Here is a 19964-nt window from a genome sequence, read left to right as displayed (position 1 = left end):
ACAAATATACTGTAGTAGATTAGGACAATGAAAAATAATAGGTATGTCCATTTACACCAGGGGGCGTCACTGAGGTAATTGGGACATACTTAAAGTCTCCATAGAAATACTCCTACCGCAACTCGGTCCCCCTCAAATGGTTGTGCATTCGCAGCAGTGATTGAAAAATGTTGGTCTGTCTACGTGTGCTTCATCAAATGACATAGGCAGAGGCAAAAACAGAGCGAGTAGAGCAGGGCCGACGTTAAACTGCATGTTTGGGAAATGTACACCACATTTTTGCAACTTCAAGACGAAATATAAAGATACAGAGGAGTGCTCGCCCGGAACCAAAAGGATTGCCACATCTGCTGAAGAAAAAGGTGAGGTGGAATGAAATCTAACCAGGCTAGGTCATAAACCTGTTAATTCTGCCCTCGCTTTTGCAGTTGTCGTGGAAAAAGTTCGTTTTTGTGTGTGAAAAATAAAACGAGAAAACACACAAATTAGCTACTTGCTTCATTTTGGAAGTGTATTACGTTTATAGTTATTAACAAGTTGGCTAAACATTTTAACTTCGGTTTAAATACAGCCACTTGTTTCCGAGAGTTTGTTTTGAAAGCGAAAACTACCTCGCTAGATTGTTAGCGCTAGCTAATTTTAGCGTAGCCACTTGCTAGTTAGCGAGCTAGCTAAGTATCGAGATACATTTGTTTGGCTAGCTTACTCGTTTGCAAGTACTTCTACTAGCAAACCTGACACTGAACTTTGATATTGACCGAATTGGTTAGTATGTAGTTAGCCAGAGTATTATTTGCTAGTTGTTTAGTTTGAATTGTTTTTATAACTCAATTCACTCATTACGCAATGAAAGTTGTTAGCTAGTGGGTTGCTAGTTAGCTAGCACAGAGCGGTATCATGTAACGTTATAAGTATCGCTTCCAGAGACATTGCAACAATGTAACACATTTTACTGAGTGGTTGAATGCAATGATTTTTGGAATCATTTGTATCAAATTAGATGACAAAATAACACATTTTTCACTTTCCCTCTGAAAAGTAAGTTCTATTTGAATAGTACAACTTGAAAGCCTAGTAGGCTAGCCTAGTGTTAACTTCATTTATTATACATAGTTAACTAGCTAACGTTAGTTGTTCGCGGATTAAAACTGTACATTGGCTCATGGTAGGCCGACTCGTTGCAATGTAAGTGTGTTTTGTAACAAGTGTTTATCAGATGACAGAGGAGGACAACGTACCACATCAAGTACTGATAACAAGGATTAAGTTGATTAAGCAAATAATCACCCAAATAAGCATTCATCCTGCTCTTTAGTTAGACTTCACGTCAGCTCTCACGTTTCTGCCAATAACCACACACACAGTTTGAATAAAGGGGTTTCTGGGGGGCTACCATGAAGGTCAATGGATTTTTATTCCCTGTTGACTATCATTGCACATCGTAAATTGGTCAATCATCGTCATGTGATACAGTCCACAGTGACGGTGTGAAAGTATTGGAGGCAGTGAGACACTTTAAAATCTGGCAATACAAACACCCATACACACACTACGTCAGTAGCAAGAGGTCTGTTTTTTCACAGGGAAAATACCCAGTGTCTCGTCTCTCATGGTGTCGGTCGCATACGAATGGGACATTTTTGGCCATGCTTTTCTCGCCTGTGAAAAAAAGCTGGTTTTAATTTGGGCCTGGAATGGGAGGGCGACGCGTTGTGCTCCCCACCTTCCAATGCTGAAGGCAACTCTGGAGTGAATGGGCTCTGGAAAATAGAGGTCAAAAACCAGATGGAAGCCCTGACTGTGAAACTGTCCACTTTAAGCGGCATGGGGTAGAAGTGGATTTATAAAGGTGGAGAAAAAATGATTGCATCTAAAGTCTAACATTATACATATGCCAGACATCTTTACATTCTGTGGGTTGCCTGGGATACTCCATAAAACAGGCCAATATTGGGGGAGTGAGACTAGGCCAGGAAGAATCGCTAACAAAACTAAGCGTGAGGATTTCTCCAGCTATTAAAACCATAATCAAGCACATGACAATAAATTGTCCCTATTTAGACGTATCTGAATGTCTTCATAGTTCATATAGACCTATGCCTAGTCTCTCTAGCAATGATTGTGTACACAGTATCTTGATCAGTGGGCTAACACAGTGATTATAGCAGGAGTCTAGCCCTGCGCTGGAGCTGAGTGTGATTAATTAGCCAGAGCTCTGTAACTGCCTGAAGTCTGCAGAGAACATAATGGAGGGTTAGACAGAAATGGGGATGGGGTTCAGTAAATTGTGCATAATTCAGATATGATTTATGCACAGATCAGAGGTCTGCTCTTTGTCAAGAGGATGTAGCTAGCTGGAATTATCTTCTCCTTTTATAATGGAATGATGGGTCATTTGTTTTGTCTCCCATACCCCTGCTTGACAGCTGCCACTGCAGTTGAACTTTTAAGTAGGCATAGCCTAAATGTTAAAAATCAAGAGATGTTTTTTTTAATGTACTTTCATTAAGTAGGCTAACCTACATCGTTTCCGTAAAGTCCATGCTTAGTGTGTTGTGGGTAGTAGTGATACTTATTTCCTAGAATTGAAGTTGTTTCAGTACTGGAGTCTGTAACGTAAACCAGAACTTGCCTCAAGTGTTCTGAGTGCGGTGAAAGAGAGAAGCAAAACATTCTCAAGCGCTTTTAAATTTACAATGCTTGTTTTTCTAACATCCCTTTATGTTTAAGAGCGTCTTTCCCCTGCCTTGCTTCTGTTGTCCTGCATCCGTCTTTCTCCTCTGAAAGCATTTCCAATCTCATAGGCAGTGAGGGATCAGATTGCTCAGGGAGTCTCTAAGGCTCTCTGGCGAGGTGGTGGAGATGGAGGGAGGGGGTAGCACACGGATCAAGTTTCACATCCCAATGGGTTCCTCTGTCTGCTTTGCCTCCCTGAGTCAACCCCCATTCCTACCCCCCCCCCAAGCCTGGAGACAGGGTGGCTGAGTTGTGGAAGAAAACTTACTAGCCCTTTCCCAACAATGGAGAGTTAAAAAAGTAGGAACATTTTAGCTTAACATTTTTTTTTAAATAGTAACAGCGGCACAAGGTAATTGAGGTAATATGTACATGCAGGTAGGGGTGAAAGTGACTAGGCAATCAGGATAGAGCAGTGGTCACCAACCTTTTCTGATAACTGAGTCAAAATGCAAGCTGAGATCTACCGCTCAGATCCAACTCAAACTTAGAACAGCAGATAAAGACTATAAATCTAACCTGTCACCGTTAGACTGTACACAGAGAACTGTTTAAGACAGAGCTGTGGAGGTTTAGGGGTGCTCTGCTACCACAGGCTGTATAAACCGGCACCAATTCCCTCTGGCTTTTGGAAATACTGCATAATGCTGGGCATTTCATACTCTTGACATTTTATCCATTTTCATTCTGTACACTTTTACTTGCAACATAAAGATAGTATAACAATTATTTGTTTTTCCAGAATACAGTGTGCGGGTGGCCATTTTATTGAGTCTTCAAATGTCTTCAATGCCCTTGTTGAAGAGGGATTTTCTTTGAACACCTAGGTGTGCAAATGTTTTTCATTCATTTTGATTCGAACAGCCTTTCGTTGACCTGCCTATTTCAGACTGAAACCACCTGCTTGCTGTATGTTTGACACGACACCCCTGTTCTACACGGTTGCTGGATGACTGGCCTTGATGATGTTTACCATGCAGGCTGCAGTTGTCCTTTTTAATGGTGTTGATCTTTCTTTTAAATACACAGAGCCATCTGAGTGAATATTTTAGAAGAGCTAATGTGAATAGGGCAAGGGACAGATTGTTTTGTTGGTAATTTAAAGGTTTTTGTCTTAAGGGAGAAAGTGGAAAAGGTCAGAGTTTGTTTACTTAGTTTTATTTGAGGAAATCCCTTCCTGTTTGTGAACCAAGAAAATGTGATTATTTGGGGCCTTATGATTTATAAAAACGTGTTGTGTGATGGAGGCCGATCAGCTTCTGAAATAATATGTGGAAGGCAGCTAAAAGAATGGCATTCCTGGAGGATTCAAATACTGGAGGATTCAGTAAACCGAGGATGGGTAAGAAGCAGGTTTTTTGTGTCTTGTTTTGTCTTTGTAAAAACAGTTGATATACCTCCAGTAATATGCCTAAGGCATGTGATATGATGCAATGTTGCAGGACTCTATGCTGACCTTTCTTTACAAGGACTACATGTGCGCCCAAGTTGAGAAATGTAGGAGCACAACAAAATATTTGATATAATAAAACTAGAATCCTACATTTTTGATAGGATCACTAGTACTCCTAAATCAAAATTCCAGGTCGCACAGCAAACTGTAGAGCCCCGTGTCAAGATTTGAACATTATTTTCACATTACTCGTTGGTTAAATACAGGAAGAAATAAAACTGAACATTGAAATTATGATATTCTGTAGTCCATATAATTAAAAAACAGATTAGTTCCCAAAGCTGTTCAGTAGCTATGTCGTTCATTTATCAGCTGAATATCAGCTGTCGGGTGGCAAGAACATGAAACTCCTCACACAGCTTATTGCTGCATGGAAAGAAATGTGTTCTAATAAGCCCAGCAGCCTGGTCTCATAGGCTAGTAGTAACATAGTAAACGTAAATCCTGGACACTGAAATTAGTATATGTTACGTTTGGTATGGTTACATAAGACAGAACGTTACTTAACCTCTATGGGCGCAAGCGTCCCACCTTCTCAACAGCCAGTGTAATCCTGTGGCGCGTTATTCAAATACCTCAAAAATGCAAAAACGTCCATTTTTCAAACATATGACTATTTTACACCATTTTAAAGACAAGACTGTCGTTAATCTAACCACACTGTCCGATTTCAAAAAGGCTTTACAACGAAAGCAAAACATTAGATTGTCAGCAGAGTACCCAGCCAGAAATAATCAGACACACATTTTTCAAGCTAGCATATGTCACATAAACCCAAACCACAGCTAAATGTAGCACTAACCTTTGATGATCTTCATCAGATGACAACCCTAGGACATTATGTTATACAATACATGCATGTTTTGTTCAATCAAGTTCATATTTATATCAAAAACCAGCTTTTTTACATTAGCATGTGACTAGCATGTGACTAGCATTCCCACCGAACACTGCCGGTGAATTTACTAAATTACTCACGATAAACGTTCACAAAAAGCATAACAATTATTTTAAGAATTATAGATACAGAACTCCTCTATGCACTCAACCTCAACCTAAAACTTCTTACCTGGGAATATTGAAGACTCGTGTTAAAAGGAACCACCAGCTTTCATATGTTCTCATGTTCTGAGCAAGGAACTTAAATGTTTGCTTTTTTGCATGGCACATATTGCACTTTTACTTTCTTCTCCAACTTTTTTTTGCATTATTTAAATCAAATTGAACATGTTACATTATTTATTTGAGGCCAAATTGATTTGATTGATGTATTATATTAAGTTAAAATAAGTGTTCATTCAGTATTGTTGTAACTGTCATTATTACAAATAAATATATACATTTTTAAAAAATGGCCCATTTTAATCGGCTTTTTTGGTCCTCCAATAATCGGTATCGGTGTTGAAAAATCATAATCGGTCGACCTCTAATATGCATATTGGCTATAGCCTCATCTCCAAACAGATGCTGACATGAGGGAGGCGGCAGAAAATGTAGCCAAACTTGAATGATACTTTTTTAATTACATAAATATAGTCTTAAGTGCCAGTCATGTTTGACAAATATAATGATTGATAATTAACATCTCTTGATTCGGTCGACATACTCGAGGCACGGTTTATTCAGATCAAATGGTCACAACACCAGAGAGTGAAGGACGGTGCCTGTTGCGCACCACACATCACCCACCTTGAATCTGAGCGGAGGCGTTCAGCATTTTCAAATCAAATGTGTCACATGCGCCGACAACAGGTGTAGACTTTACCGTGAAATGTTTACGTACTAGCCCTTTCCCAGCAATGCAGAGTTAAAGTAGGAACATTTTAGCTAAAAAAAAATATATACAAAATTGTAGCAGCGGCACGAGGTAATATGTACATGTAGGTAGGGGTGAAAGTGACTAGGCAATCAGGATAGGGCAGTGAGTCAAAATGCAAGCTGAGATCTACCGCTCAGATTTAAAAACTTGACTTGAAAAACATAAGCCTATGCAACATTAACCAATTATAAACAGTTATGTGGCGATGAGGTTTGTGCGATACATTATCACTGCATATTGGCTATGCTCCTCACAACTGTGTTGGTGTGTTTGGACCATGATAGTTCCTTTAGTAATGTGGACAACGAGGAACTTGAAGCTTTCGACCTGCTCCACTACAGCACCGTCGATGTGAAAGGGAGCGTGCTCGCCCCTCCATTTCCTGTTTTCCACGCTCAGCTCCTTTTGTCTTGCTGAAGTTGAGGGAGAGGTTGTTGTACTGGCACCACACTCCCAGGTCTCTGACCACCTCCCTGTAGGCTGTCTCATCGTCTGTTATCAGGCCTACCACTGTTGTCGCCAACAAACTTAATGATGGTGTTGGAGTAATGCGCGGCCACAGAGTCGTGGGTGAACAGGGAGTACAGGAGGGGACTAAGCACGCAGCGCGATGAGGGGCACCCGTGTTGAGGGTCAACATTGCAGATGTGTTGTTGCCTACCCTCACCACCTGGGGGCAGTCCATCAGGAAGTCCAGGATCCAGTTGCAGAGGGAGGTGTTTAATCCCATGGTCTTTAGTTTAGTGATGAGGTTGGAGGGCACTTTGGTGTTGAACGCTGAGCTGTGGTCAATGACCAGCATTCTCACGTAAGTGTTCTTTTTGTCCAGGTGGTGAAGGGCAGTGTTGAGTGCAGTAGAGATTGTGTCATCTGTGGAGCTGTTGGGGGCGGTATGCGAATTGGAATGGGTCCAGGGTGTCTGGGATGATGGTGTTGTGAGCCATCACCAGCCTTTCAAAGCATTTCATGGCTACGGTGCTATGTGGTGGTAGTCATTTAGACAGGTTACCTTGGTGTTCTTGGGCACATGGACTATGCCCAATGTCAGTGAAGACACTTGCCAGCTGGTCAGCGCATGCTCTGAGTACGCATCCTGCTGCCTTGTGAGTAAGACCTTTTAAACAGGTTGACACATCGGCTACGGTGAGCGTGATCACACAGTCGTCCTGGAACAGCTGGTTCTCTCATGCATAGTTCAGTGTTGCATGCCTCGACGCGAGCATAGAAGGCATTTGGCTCATCTGGTAGGCTTGCATCACTGGGTAGCTCTCTGCTGGATTTCCCTTTTGTAATCATTGTTAGTTTGCAAGCCCTGCCACATCCGACGAGGTCTGAGCCGGTGTACTAGGATTCGATCTTAGTCCCGTATTGAAACTTTGCCTGTTTGGTGATTCGTCAAAGGGTGTAGGGGAATTTCATAAATGTCTGATTAGTGTCCTGCTCCTTGAAAGCGGCAGCTCTAGCCTTTAGTTCAGTGCGCATGTTTCATGTAATCCATGGCTTCTGGTTGGAATATGTACATAGGGTCACTGTGGGGACAACATCATCAATGCACATATTAATAAAGCTGGTGACTGATGTAAACTCTTCAATGGGATGAGTCCAGGAACATATTCCAGTCTGTGCTAGCGAAACAGTCCTGTAGCGTAGCATCCGCTTCATCACACCACTTCCATATTGAGCGTGTGAGTCACTGGTACTTTCTGTTCTGAGTTTTTGCTTGTAAGCAGAAATCAGGAGGATATAGTTATGGTCAGATTTGCCAAATGGAGCGTAAGGGAGAGCTTTGTATGCGTGTCTGTGTGGAGTAACTGATCTACACTTTATGTTTTTGCCTCTAGTTGCACAGGTGACGTGTTGGTAGAAATGAGGTAAGACGGATTTCAGTTTTCCTGCATTAAAATCACTGGCCACTAGGAGCACGGCCTCTGGGTGAGAATTTTCTTGTTTGCTTATGGTCCTTTACAGCTCGTTGAGTGCGGTCTTAGTGCCAGCATCAGTTTGTGATAGTAAATAGACAGCTATGAAAAATATAGATAAACTGAAGACCATACTATTTACCAGGAGTTTATCATGAGGTATTCTATCTCAACCTTGAGACTTCTTTAATATTAGAGATTGTGCACCAGCTGTTGCTAAGAGACACATCCCGCCCCCGAGCTTCCCCGACACTACCGTCCTGCTGATGTATAGAGAAACCAGCTAGATTTATATTTCCCATGTCCTTGTTTAGCTACGACTCTGTGAAACAGGATGTTACAGTTCTTCAGATCACTTTTATATGATAAACTGGACGGGCTCCGTTCAAGACTATTTTCCAGTGATTGCACATTCGCTGTTAAAATGGAGGGTAGAGGCGTTTATCCACTCACCGACATGGTCTCGTCAGGTGTCCCGCATGCCGGCCTCTTTAACGCTGCCACTTCCTCCGGGTGTTGTGGATTTGGGCCTGGTGCACGATGAGTATTATGTCCTTCACCTCCGATTCATTGAAGTAGAAATCCTCATACAAATCGAGGTTAGTGATCGCAGTTTTGATGTCCAGAAGCTCTTTTCGGTCATAGGAAACTGTCTGAAACATTATGTACAAAATAAGTTAAGATCAGTGCAAAAAAATCATAATTAAGACGGCTGCTGTTCTCTCCAGCGCCATTCCAACTACGTTTTGAAACTATTTAACCATAAACATGTGTTTAAAATCTTTAATGAAGCAGATTTTACCTTCAAAGTAGACTAGCCAAAATACGACCATAGAAATGTTGAGGGAATCATTTTATAAATACTTAATATGTAAATGACCTTTATTTTATTGTTAAGCATCCAAAGGTGTAATCCTAGTCATATTAGTAACCCTCCTTTCTAAGGGATATTTTTCTCTGCTTGGTCACATGAAACCACTCGCTCGTGCGGTGCACTTTGAGAACGCATTTAGGAACATTCCTGTGTAGCCCACAGCCATGTGCGCATTGTTGAGCTTATATGAAGAAATACAACTTTATCAACATTTTAAGCTGAACGGTCTGATGTTGCATCAGTGTCATTTGCTTTTTAAAATGTTTTAATGTGCAGTGGTTGTATGAATTTTGGATCTGTCGTCCTAGAATTGCCCCAGAGTCTGTTTTGAAACATATACATATTTTTAGCCTCCCAGGGATGACGGGAAGCCCTTAATTTCGAGCCCTGAAGGGAATTATTTTCTGAAGATGAGTATTTGGTTCTAATTGTAATGTTGCAATATTTTATAGGCTGCCAAGGGTGGCCAACCATGCTCCAAGAACAGTGTTGTATTTTGAGACGGGCTTGAATATGCAAAGAAGCTAACAGGCAGTTTAGCCTAGATTTTGGTTTGATTCTCTATGGTTAAAAAAATATGACATTTATTTTGTAAAGTGGTTCCTTGCATCACACAACGGTGGGAAAAATAGCATTACATATAAATAAAAAAAATGGGGGGGTGATTTGAGCTATATATACTACTTGTCTGAAAGATAATTGGCTGAAGAAGTTAGTCAAGCCCTGATTTTTTTTATACTGCCTCAAGCTCACATTGCAAAGTGGTGGTGACTCGCTGATGGCCTTCCCACCGTTGACGAAGCACTGGAATGGCAAATGAGAGGTGCGCTTTAATTCTGAGTTTGAGATACTTTTAAATTTTTTTTATCCTTTTTAATCCTGGCAATTGCATTTAGAATTTCTTTGTTGTGCAATGACTGAGCTTACAAAAGCACGTTTTACTCCTGTACCAGCTTTTTGAGGATCTGCTCTCACAGATGATGGGCTATTCCTCTCCTCAAACTAGGCTCTGTGTGCATGTGATAAATAACATGCATAACGACTAATGAAAATACACACACGGCAATTTAATTTCATGAATTAAGCAAATTAACCTATAGAGTGATAGGCATGACTAGACGATTTTAATAGTTATCCTTTAACATCTCTAGTTATTTTTATTTAACCTTTATTTAACTAGGCAAGTCAGTTAAGAATAAATTCTCATTTTCAATGACGACCTACCGGGGAACGTTGGGTTAACTTCCTCTGGGCAAGGTGGGACGTTTGCATCCCACCTAGTCAACAGCCAGTGGAATCGCGTGGCGCGAAATACAAATACCTCAAAAAATGACTATTTTACACCATTTTAAAGACAAGACTATCGTTAATCTAACCACATTGTCCGATTTCAAAAAGGCTTTACAGCGAAAGCAAAACATTAGATTATGTCAGCAGTACCCTGCTAAAAATAATCACACAGCCATTTTCAAAGCAAGCATATATGTCACAAAAACCAAAACCACAGCTAAATGCAGCACTAACCTTTTGATGATCTTCATCGGATGACACTCCTAGGACATTACGTTATACAATACATGCATGTTTTGGTCAATCAAGTTCATATTTATATAAAAAAAACAGCTTTTTACATTAGCATGTTATATTCAGAACTAGCATACCCACCGCAAACTTCCGGTGAATTTACTAAATTACTCACGATTAACGTTCACAAAATACATAATTATTGTAAGAATTATAGATACAGAACTCCTTTATGCATTCGCGGTGTCAGATTTTAAAATAGCTTTTCGGCGAAAGCACATTTTGCAATATTCTGAGTACATAGCCCGGCCATCACGGCTAGCTAGTTTGACACCCACCAAGTTTGGCCCTCACCAAACTCATATTTACTATAAGAAAAATTGGATTACCTTTGGTGTTCTTCGTCAGAATGCACTCCCAGGACTTCTACTTCAACAACAAATGTTGTTTTGGTTCCAAATAATCCATAGTTGTATTCAAATAGCTCCGTTTTGTTCGTGCGTTCAGGTCAGTTGCCGAAGGGTGACGGGCGAGCGCATTTCTTGACAAAAATTTCAAAATATTCCATTACCATACTTTGAAGCATGTCAAACGCTGTTTAAAATCCATTTTTATGCTATTTTTCTCGTAAAATAGCGATAATATTCCAACCGGGCGACGTTGTATTCATTCAAAGGCTGAAATATATATTTTTTAGAATTCTCATGAATGTGCATCTCCAGTGTCACTGTTCCCAGCCTGACCACTCACAAAATCTGCTGTTTTTCGCCCAGAGACAGGAGAGACGTCATTCCACTTTCTGGCGCCTTCTTAGAGCCAATGGAAGCCTTAGAAAATGTCACCTTACAGCAGAGATGCTGTATTTTCGATAGAGATGCCACAGAGGGAGAACAAATTGTCAGACAGGGCACTTCCTGTATGGAATCTTCTCAGGTTTTGGCCTGCCATATGAGTTCTGTTATACTCACAGACACCATTCAAACAGTTTTAGAAACTTTTGTGTTTTCTATCCAAATCTACTAATTATATGCATATTCTCGTTTCTCGGCAAGAGTAGTTACCAGTTTAAATCGGGTATGTTTTTTTTATCCGGCTGTGCAAATACTGCCCCCTAGCCCCAACAGGTTAACTGCCTTGTTCAGGGGCAGAACAACAGATTGTCAGCTCGGGAATTCGATCCAGCAACCTTTCGGTTACTGGCCCAACGCTCTAACCACTAGGCTACCTGCCGCCCCAAAATTGTTGACAAGTAGTTCTGATTATTGTTTCTTTGCTGTACTACCTCTTTGAGAGGTTAAATGCACACAAGTCTTTTGATTGCTATGTCAGGAACCACTGCAGTACAAATCTAGTAGGCCCTTGTTTATGACATTTATGCTGGCAAGTGTTTAAAATGGATTAACACATGAAAACATTGCTGAGTTCACTATAGGCCTGCCTTTTCACAGCTTCATTTTCAAATTGCAGCCGTCTGTCATTGTTTCTCAGTTTGACCTGTGAGTGTATACTCTGTCCACTGTGTGCCATCCCCAAATATTTTCCATGCTCTTTATCAAGGTCTGTTTGGCCTAATGTTAATACAACTTGATCACTGATTTTAAGACCAGCTGGTGGCCTAGTCCAAATGTCAACTGGTATGCTCACAACTGTGAGAATAATTGAATGCCAATAAGATAAGTGCAATTGTATTCTTTTTGCATAAATCCTGTTTTCTTCCCCTGAGCAATAATGGATGGTACATGCAGTGGGAAGACTCATCAACCCACAAGACCCATCTCCACTCCAACCAGAATGTCTGTCTTAAAATTAAAATGACACATGAAATTGGATAAAAACAGAGAAAGGAGCAGGGCCTAACATTAACTCTTTGGTCCACCAGCCGTGTGGCAGGTCAAAAAAATAAAATAAAAAATCTACCAGCCACAATACATTTTTTCACTAAATTTACACCAACGAAACACAAGCAAAAAAACGATGAGCATGCTTTCTAATGTTTCTAAAATAATAAATGTATTACTACTAAGAATTAATGTGGTATATTGTTTTGATTTAGGGTGGGACGTAGCCCAGAGAGGTTAACCAAAATATCAAAGTTGAGACACAAATGTTCACCTGCCTCTAACCTAGCGTCCCACCTACTCAACAGCCAGTGTAATCCTGTGGCGCGATATTCAAATACCTTAGAAATGCTATTACTTCAATTTCTCAAACATATGACTATTTTACAGCTATTTAAACACAAGACTCTCGTTAATCTAACCACACTGTCCGATTTCAAAAAGGCTTTACAACGAAACAAAACATTAGATTATGTCAGCAGAGTACCCAGCCAGAAATAATCAGACACCCATTTTTCAAGCTAGCATATAATGTCACATAAACCCAAACCACAGCTAAATGCAGCACTAACCTTTGATGATCTTCATCAGATGACACACCTAGGACATTATGAACAAAACATGCATGTATTGTATAACAATCAAGTTCATATTTATATCAAAAAACAGCTTTTTACATTAGCATGTGACGTTCAGAACTAGCATTCCCCCTCAAACTTCCGGTGAATTTACTAAATTACTCACGATAAACATTCACAAAAAACATAATTATTTTAGGAATTATAGATACAGAACTCCTATATGCACTCGATATGTCCGATTTTAAAATAGCTTTTCGGTGAAAGCACATTTTGCAATATTCTGAGTAGATAGCCCGGCATCACAGGGCTAGCTATTTAGACACCCAGCAAGTTTAGCACTCATCAAAGTCAGATTTACTATAAGAAAAATGTTATTACCTTTGCTGTTCTTCGTCAGAATGCACTCCCAGGACTTCTACTTCAATAACAAATGTTGGTTTGGTTCAAAATAATCCATAGTTATATCCAAATATCGGCGTTTTGTTCGTGCGTTCAAGACACTAGCCGAAAGGGTAAATAAGGGTGACGAGCATGGCGCAATTCGTGACAAAGAAATGTCTAACTATTCCATTACCGTACTTCGAAGCATGTCAACCGCTGTTTAAAATCTATTTTTATGCCATTTTTCTCGTAAAAAAGCGATAATATTCCGACCAGGAGTGGTGGTTTTCGTTCAAAGAGAGAAAGTAAACATTGAGTCGACTTGGGCACGCGCGCCCCGTCCCATTGTCCTCAGATCGGCCACTTACAAAATGCGCTACTGTTTTTCAGCCATGGGCTGCAAAGCCACGATTCAGCTTTCTGGCGCCTTCTGAGAGCCTATGGGAGCGTTAGAAAATGTCACGTCATGCCATAGATCCCCTGTTTTTGTTAGAGATGATCAATAAGGCCATGAAATGGTCAGAGAGAGCGCTTCCTGTTTGGAATCTTCTCAGGTTTTGGCCTGCCAAATGAGTTCTGTTATACTCACAAACACCATTCAAACAGTTTTAGAAACTTTAGGGTGTTTTCTATCCAAATCAAACAATTATATGCATATTCTAGTTACTGGGCAGGAGTAGTAACCAGATTAAATCGGGTACGTTTTTTTTATCCGGCCGTGCAAATACTGCCCCCTATCCCCAACAGGTTATTAAGGTTACTGTGTAAAGTGACTCCAGTCACTTTTTTTGCCTTTGAGATTGAGTCTGACTAGTAAGTAGCCTGTTGTCTTCTCTTCCCTAGCAGTTAAAACTTAAATATTGAAATATAACTTAGGTTGTGAACAAAACAATGTAAATAGCCAAGAAACACAAGGACAAACACCAAGACTTTATTTCAAGTAAATTAGACCAACTGTTATGCCTGTGAGCAGTGCTTCTAAAAATAAATCTTTCACTCAGCTCTTCAGGGTTCCCTCAATAGTGGCCCGCGGTCCCCAAGTTTTCTTAGCAAAAAAGAAGAGGGGAAACTCACTTCATCCACCATCAATGTGTAGCACCCACCTCAGTGATGCACGGCAACCATTTTTGTGCCACAACTCTCACCACACATAAACTATCAGTTGGAGAGATGAGGAGTGATATATTCCAATTAGGAATGAGGGGGATGATTTGGTGGCCATGATGGAATGTGGCCAGGTTGGGAATTTAGCCATGACACCGGGTTGAACACCCCTACTCTTACAATAAGCGGCATAGGATTTTGAATGACCACAGTCGGGACACCAGTTTTAACGTCCCAGTCGAAAGACTGCACCCTACGCAGGACAACGTTCCCAAATGCAATCAAGGTTTGACATTAGTCAAATAATATACAGTGGGGGGAAAAAGTATTTCATCCCCTGCTGATTTTGTACGTTTGCCCACAGGGATTTTGTCCCACTCCTCTTTGCAGATCTTCTCCAAGTCATTAAGGTTTTGAGGCTGACGTTTGGTAACTCAAACCTTCAGCACCCTCCACAGATTTTCTATGGGATTAAGGTCTGAAGACTGGCTAGGCCACTCCAGGACCTTAATGTGCTTCTTCTTGAAACACTCCTTTGTTGCCTTGGCCGTGTGTTTTGGGTCATTGTTATGCTGGAATACCCATCCACGACCCATTTTCAATGCCCTGGCTGAGGGAAGGAGGTTCTCACCCAAGATTTGACAGCACATGGCCCCGTCAAATGATGCGGTGAAGTTGTCCTGTCCCCTTAGCAGAAAAACACCTCCAAAGCATAATGTTTCCACCTCCCATGTTTGACGGTGGAGATGGTGTTCTTGGGGTCATGGGCAGCATTCCTCCTCCTCCAAACACGGCGAGTTGAGTTGATGCCAAAGAGCTCCATTTTGGTCTCATCTGACCACAACACTTTCACCAGTTGTCCTCTGAGTCATTCAGATGTTCATTGGCAAACTTTAGATGGGCATGTATATGTATTCTTGAACAGGGGGACCTTGCGGGCGCTGCAGGATTTCAGTCCTTCACGGCGTAGTGTGTTACCAATTGTTTCCTTGGTGACTATGGTCCCAGCTGCCTTGAGATCATTGACAAGATCCTCCCGTGTAGTTCTGGGCTGATTCCTCACCGTTCTCATGATCAATGCAGCTCCACGAGTTGAGATCTTGCATGGAGCCCCAGGCCGAGGGATATTGACAGTTCTTTTGTGTTTCTTCCATTTGTGAATAATCACACCAAATGTTGTCACCTTCTCACCAAGCTGCTTGGCGATGGTCTTGTAGCCCATTCCAGCCTTGTGTAGACCTACACATCTTGTCCCTGACATCCTTGGAGAGCTCTTTGGTCTTGGCCATGGTGGAGAGTTTGGAATCGGATTGATTGATTGCTTCTGTGGACACTATCTCTTTAGGCTTAGTGAATATATGCTTGTTGAAAACACTGAGCTAGATGTAGGTTAGGACTTTGGTTAAAGTAGCTAGTTAACAGGAGGCTGATTTTTCCTGTAAGAAAACAGTTGGACTTGATTTTGAGGTGAGTTGCTGAGAGAGGGGGAAAAGCTGGCATATGCCTATACACATCCCCACACAGAGAGGACCCTGTGAACGGACCGGAGCCACTCTCCCTCCCCCTGTATGGTCTTTAATTTCAATTAGCTATGGCTGATCGTTCACTTTGATGGCATTAGTCGCTCCTCTGAGCTTCGACACATTTGCCTCTGCTCTCGTGCCACTCTGTTGGTTTTGCAAAAGCCAACGGAATTAACTTCAGCGATGGAATCTCCAAATGCTTCACTTCGACTTCCTTTTTCGAGCCTCTGTTGCACACACACACCCACACACACACACACACACACAAACTCACACATCAGCCCAATAATGTTTCTTTTCGTTTTTTGTTTGTTGACTTTAGTTTTTTTTCTGCCGCGGGATTCCTCGCACTTTGGGGCAGCAGTGTTCCCTTAACTGGTTGACAGTTATTTTCCATTATGTAAGGAAGGACAAAGACGGTTACACAACTATCCTGTCAGACAGTGAAGTTTAACACCTGACACCTAGTGCTGTGAGGAATTTGCATATGACGTGACAAGGCGCTTGAAGCTTTTCCCCCTTCACAACAGATGTGAGGCTAACTCTCCAACTTTAATGATAGCACTTAAACTTGGAGTAGAACTACAAGATGTCTAGCTAGTACTTTCGCTCTCTATTTTAATGCTTCCTGCATTTCTCTCTGCATTGTTGCTTTTACTCAAAATAACTTTCCCCGGAGCCATGCCCCTGCACTGTGACAAACCTCCCAACCTCAGAATATATTCCTGCATTCTCTCAGGACTTTATAAATAGCCAGCGCGGTTAGTTGCTAATTATCGGCTGCACCCTTAAGTGACCCTGGCTTGGTGAGGAGACATTTGAGTCTAGAGGCAGTATTGTAAACAGATGAGCACAGCTGATCTCCCTCTGCTGCCTTTCACTCTCCTGAATGTGCTCACTCTGTCCATGGATTTTTCTTCAATTTGTATTCCATTTGCTCATACTAACCGCTCTAGCACTTTCAAATGGTAGTTTTCTTGTAATTTGGCCTGAAAGTAGTTAGTGCATGGAATGCCTACTGCAGTTGTGTTATTTCCTTTTACGAGGGTGTTTTAGACTTTGCTCTGGTGCCCTCAAATGCCTTTAAGCTAACAGAATAGTTTCCTGCTCGCAGGAATTGAAGATTTCTATTTGATATAGTGCATTTATTTCCCCTGCAAGAGTTTGTCGCGTGCTGTCTGTTTTGAATGTAAACTCACTTTGACATCCCTGGCTAAATAAAGACCCTTTGAGTCTCAAGGAGCTCTTCCTGGTGGAAGAAAAGCCCCTATGTTGGTGCTGAGAGCTGTTCCTGGCTGCTGGGCCATATCCAGACCATGCTGCTCCACTTATCTCCCAGCCACAGCAGGGGGCTTCTCTGGCCTGCAGTGGCCCACTCACTGGAGGCTTTATGGGGACACCCTTGTCCTCCCCCCACCCCTTGGAATAACACCTCCCCGGTCTAAAATCAGATGTTTGTGTGTGTCCCAATGTGCTGTTGGGATGGATGTCTTTGCTGATATTTCTGTCAGCTAGATGAGGATTCCCTGGTATCATTCCAGCTATTGACTGACACTTTGCCCCTCAGTATGTTTTCAGGTTCATGTAGGCTAGGCCTAAATCTGTTTTTGAAAGGCTAATCTTAAATACATTTTATGTAATCCCTTTCCCCCAAAACAATGGCTGCCAAGCAAAAACCTGATAAACGTATTCATAAGAATGCTGTAAGTACAGAAATTGTGTAACAACTGGAGTTTGGGCTTATTACAGTATTATAGACACTGTGTCCTAGGATTTCCTATGATCTTCTATGTAGAAGAACCTCTTACCTTCTAACGACTCTTGTGTGGCTTGTTAGCGTCTTAGAGCGAAACTGGTTACGTGTTCGTCTCCGCTTTTCATAGATAGGGTCGTCATAGTTTAACTCCAACCGTTCAGACTTTAGATGTTTTATTTTTTTGTGTGAGAAGAACTGTCTTCGCTATCCGCCCTTGTCTCAGAAATGCCACTCTAACTCCTGTTAATCATAGACTAATGGAACAAATGGACAAATCCACTGCAACAACCCTGTAGCTCAAACATACTGTTTAAAAGGGGTTAGAAGTCCAAAACGTGCCAGCGTTACTGTGGTTCTCGAGGTTACTGACTTGACTAATCACACAAGTGAGTCAATGTATGAGTCACCCACATTTTTATTTTTCAGACACTATAGTCCTCTACCTTTGTGCTGTAGGCCTATCTCTTATATTCCTGTTGGAATTTGCCTCGGTCTCTCTCTCTCTCTCTGGCAACGTCCTTCTGGAGGTGATGCTGAAATGGCAGTAATTCCACGTGCGCACCGATCCGGCACCGCTAATGACTTCTAAAGTTGTGAGAACTAAGTTGTGGGCTGCAGTGATGTGTAATGCCTTTCCCTCAGTGGAGGTCGTAGTGTACTGCGGCTGGGTCCCTGGGCTCCTGGCCCGGTGACAGGATGTCTGCAGCACTGTGCAATGATACCTCTGCACCGCTCGGGTTGCCCAGCAACCCCCCCTCCCAGCCTCCTTAACCCATAGGGTTTTTGCGCACAATCTCAGGGCAGAAACAAAAAATAAATGTTTAGCTAAATCAGTTTTTATTTTCAACCAGACATCCCAAGACTCGTGATATATAATAAATAGCCTTCCCGACCTGACATGTTTTGTGGTTCCAATCTGCCATTGACATTGACACATTTTGAAGTGCAGTAAGTCCCATTTTCTTGGTGTGTGACTAATTTGAATTTCTTACCCTCTCCTGCTCAGGTCTCCATGGTGCCATGCTGGATTTTTATCTCCAGCGTCTATGTTCTTTATCCCTATGGATCTGTATGACCCCCAGCACCAACACTGGTCTCTACAAGCATCCTCAACATGCCCCTGCACCATGGATCCCCCAATGAGGTAAGACTGCTCTCTATGGCTGTTACAGTGAATCAGAGGGATGACTCCTGCTCTGGATTATGCTTGTGATGATGCATGTTCAGCCCCATACAGTGTGTAATTTGTGCAAGATGTGTTGTGGTCACATGCTTGGTTGGTGAATGGATCTCTATTTGGATTCCATCTCAGCCTTTTTATCTTACCTAACAAACAAATGTTAATTTCTCTCTGGAGGGCACCGGTGATTACCACAACCTGACTATACCCCTCTGAGGAGATTAACCCCTGACCTCTCCCAGCAGAGCTGGCCAATCAGGTGGTTTCCTGGATCATAATTGCAGGCACAGATTGGGTCATTGGAGCTGTCTGCTGATGTCATTAATAACTGGTGGAATAAGAGAAGGAAAGGACATGATTGCACATGCTCCTGGAGGTTTAGGCTAGACATCTAAGTTTGCCATGGGTGGAGTGACACCTGCCATAAGAAATCTAGAATGAAATTTTTGAAGTATTTCTTTTGTATTTCTTTTTTTTTTGGTCTTAAAAAAAAGGTTTGTTGACATTGACACCTAGTCTTAGTTCATTGTATAAAATATTAGATAATAAACTGATTGGTTGCACATATGTTCTCTATTTTGTTTTTGTTTGAGAGAGAGAAAAGACTGTCTGTCTGAGCTTACGCACTCCACCGGCAGACTTTCAGAGTCAGGGAGTCTACTCGAGCAAATTACTACCATATGTTCACAGAGAATGTTGAACCCAATGTATTTCACCTCCTCGTTTTTAAACAACACTAAGGCGAGCTGGTGAGTTTCCCAATTTATGCCTCTAGTTTTGTGTCCGACATTTGTGCCTCTAGTTTTGTCTGACATTTGCCCCTGAATCGTCACTCATGGACTCTAAAAGCAGGTGTCTCCAACTGTTGGACATAAGACTGTAAAAACACCAGCAATCACCGGCTCCAAGTGATTTTAATTTTGGAAATCTGTTTTATGTTTTTGTCAAATATTATATCTGTTTGAGCTTCTTGCGGTCAATTTGCAGTCTACAAAGAAATGGTCTTGTAGCTGAATCTAGTTGATGATCCCTGCTCTAAAGTATGGTGTGATCTAAAGGAAGCGGCGGGATCTTCTCTCCTTGTTGATAGGTGAAGAAACCGAGGTAATGTTTGAGGGGGACAACGCTAGTCGAGTCGGGGGCGAGATGTTCCTTCATGAGACAGCTATTTCACCAGCTGTATAAATGTGAAGCATCCGCTTGGTGTTTCCATTCGCTACCAAATATGGTAGTGAGAGGTAGCCCAGTGGCCGACAGTGGGAGAAGATGGAACATA

At 41.7% G+C, this 19964-nt stretch overlaps 1 protein-coding gene across 2 annotated transcripts in view; it reads left to right on the top strand.

Moving 5' to 3' along the window:
* The first annotated feature begins 86 nt into the window (after window positions 1–86).
* LOC106606127 (bone morphogenetic protein receptor type-1A) overlaps window positions 87–19964 on the top strand; it is a 72307-nt gene continuing 52429 nt past the window's right edge. For both annotated transcript variants that reach the window (XM_014202262.2, XM_014202254.2), the window contains exons 1-2: window positions 87–362; window positions 18515–18652. The gene's annotated coding sequence lies outside the window, so the exon portion shown is untranslated. The remainder of the gene's footprint in view (window positions 363–18514; window positions 18653–19964) is intronic.

The sequence above is a fragment of the Salmo salar genome, chromosome ssa01, assembly GCF_905237065.1.
Source record: "Salmo salar chromosome ssa01, Ssal_v3.1, whole genome shotgun sequence".
In the NCBI taxonomy this organism is placed as follows: Eukaryota; Metazoa; Chordata; class Actinopteri; order Salmoniformes; family Salmonidae; genus Salmo; species Salmo salar.
The sequence above is the reverse complement of the archived record's forward strand: the minus strand, read 5'-3'. Positions and strand labels throughout refer to the sequence as shown.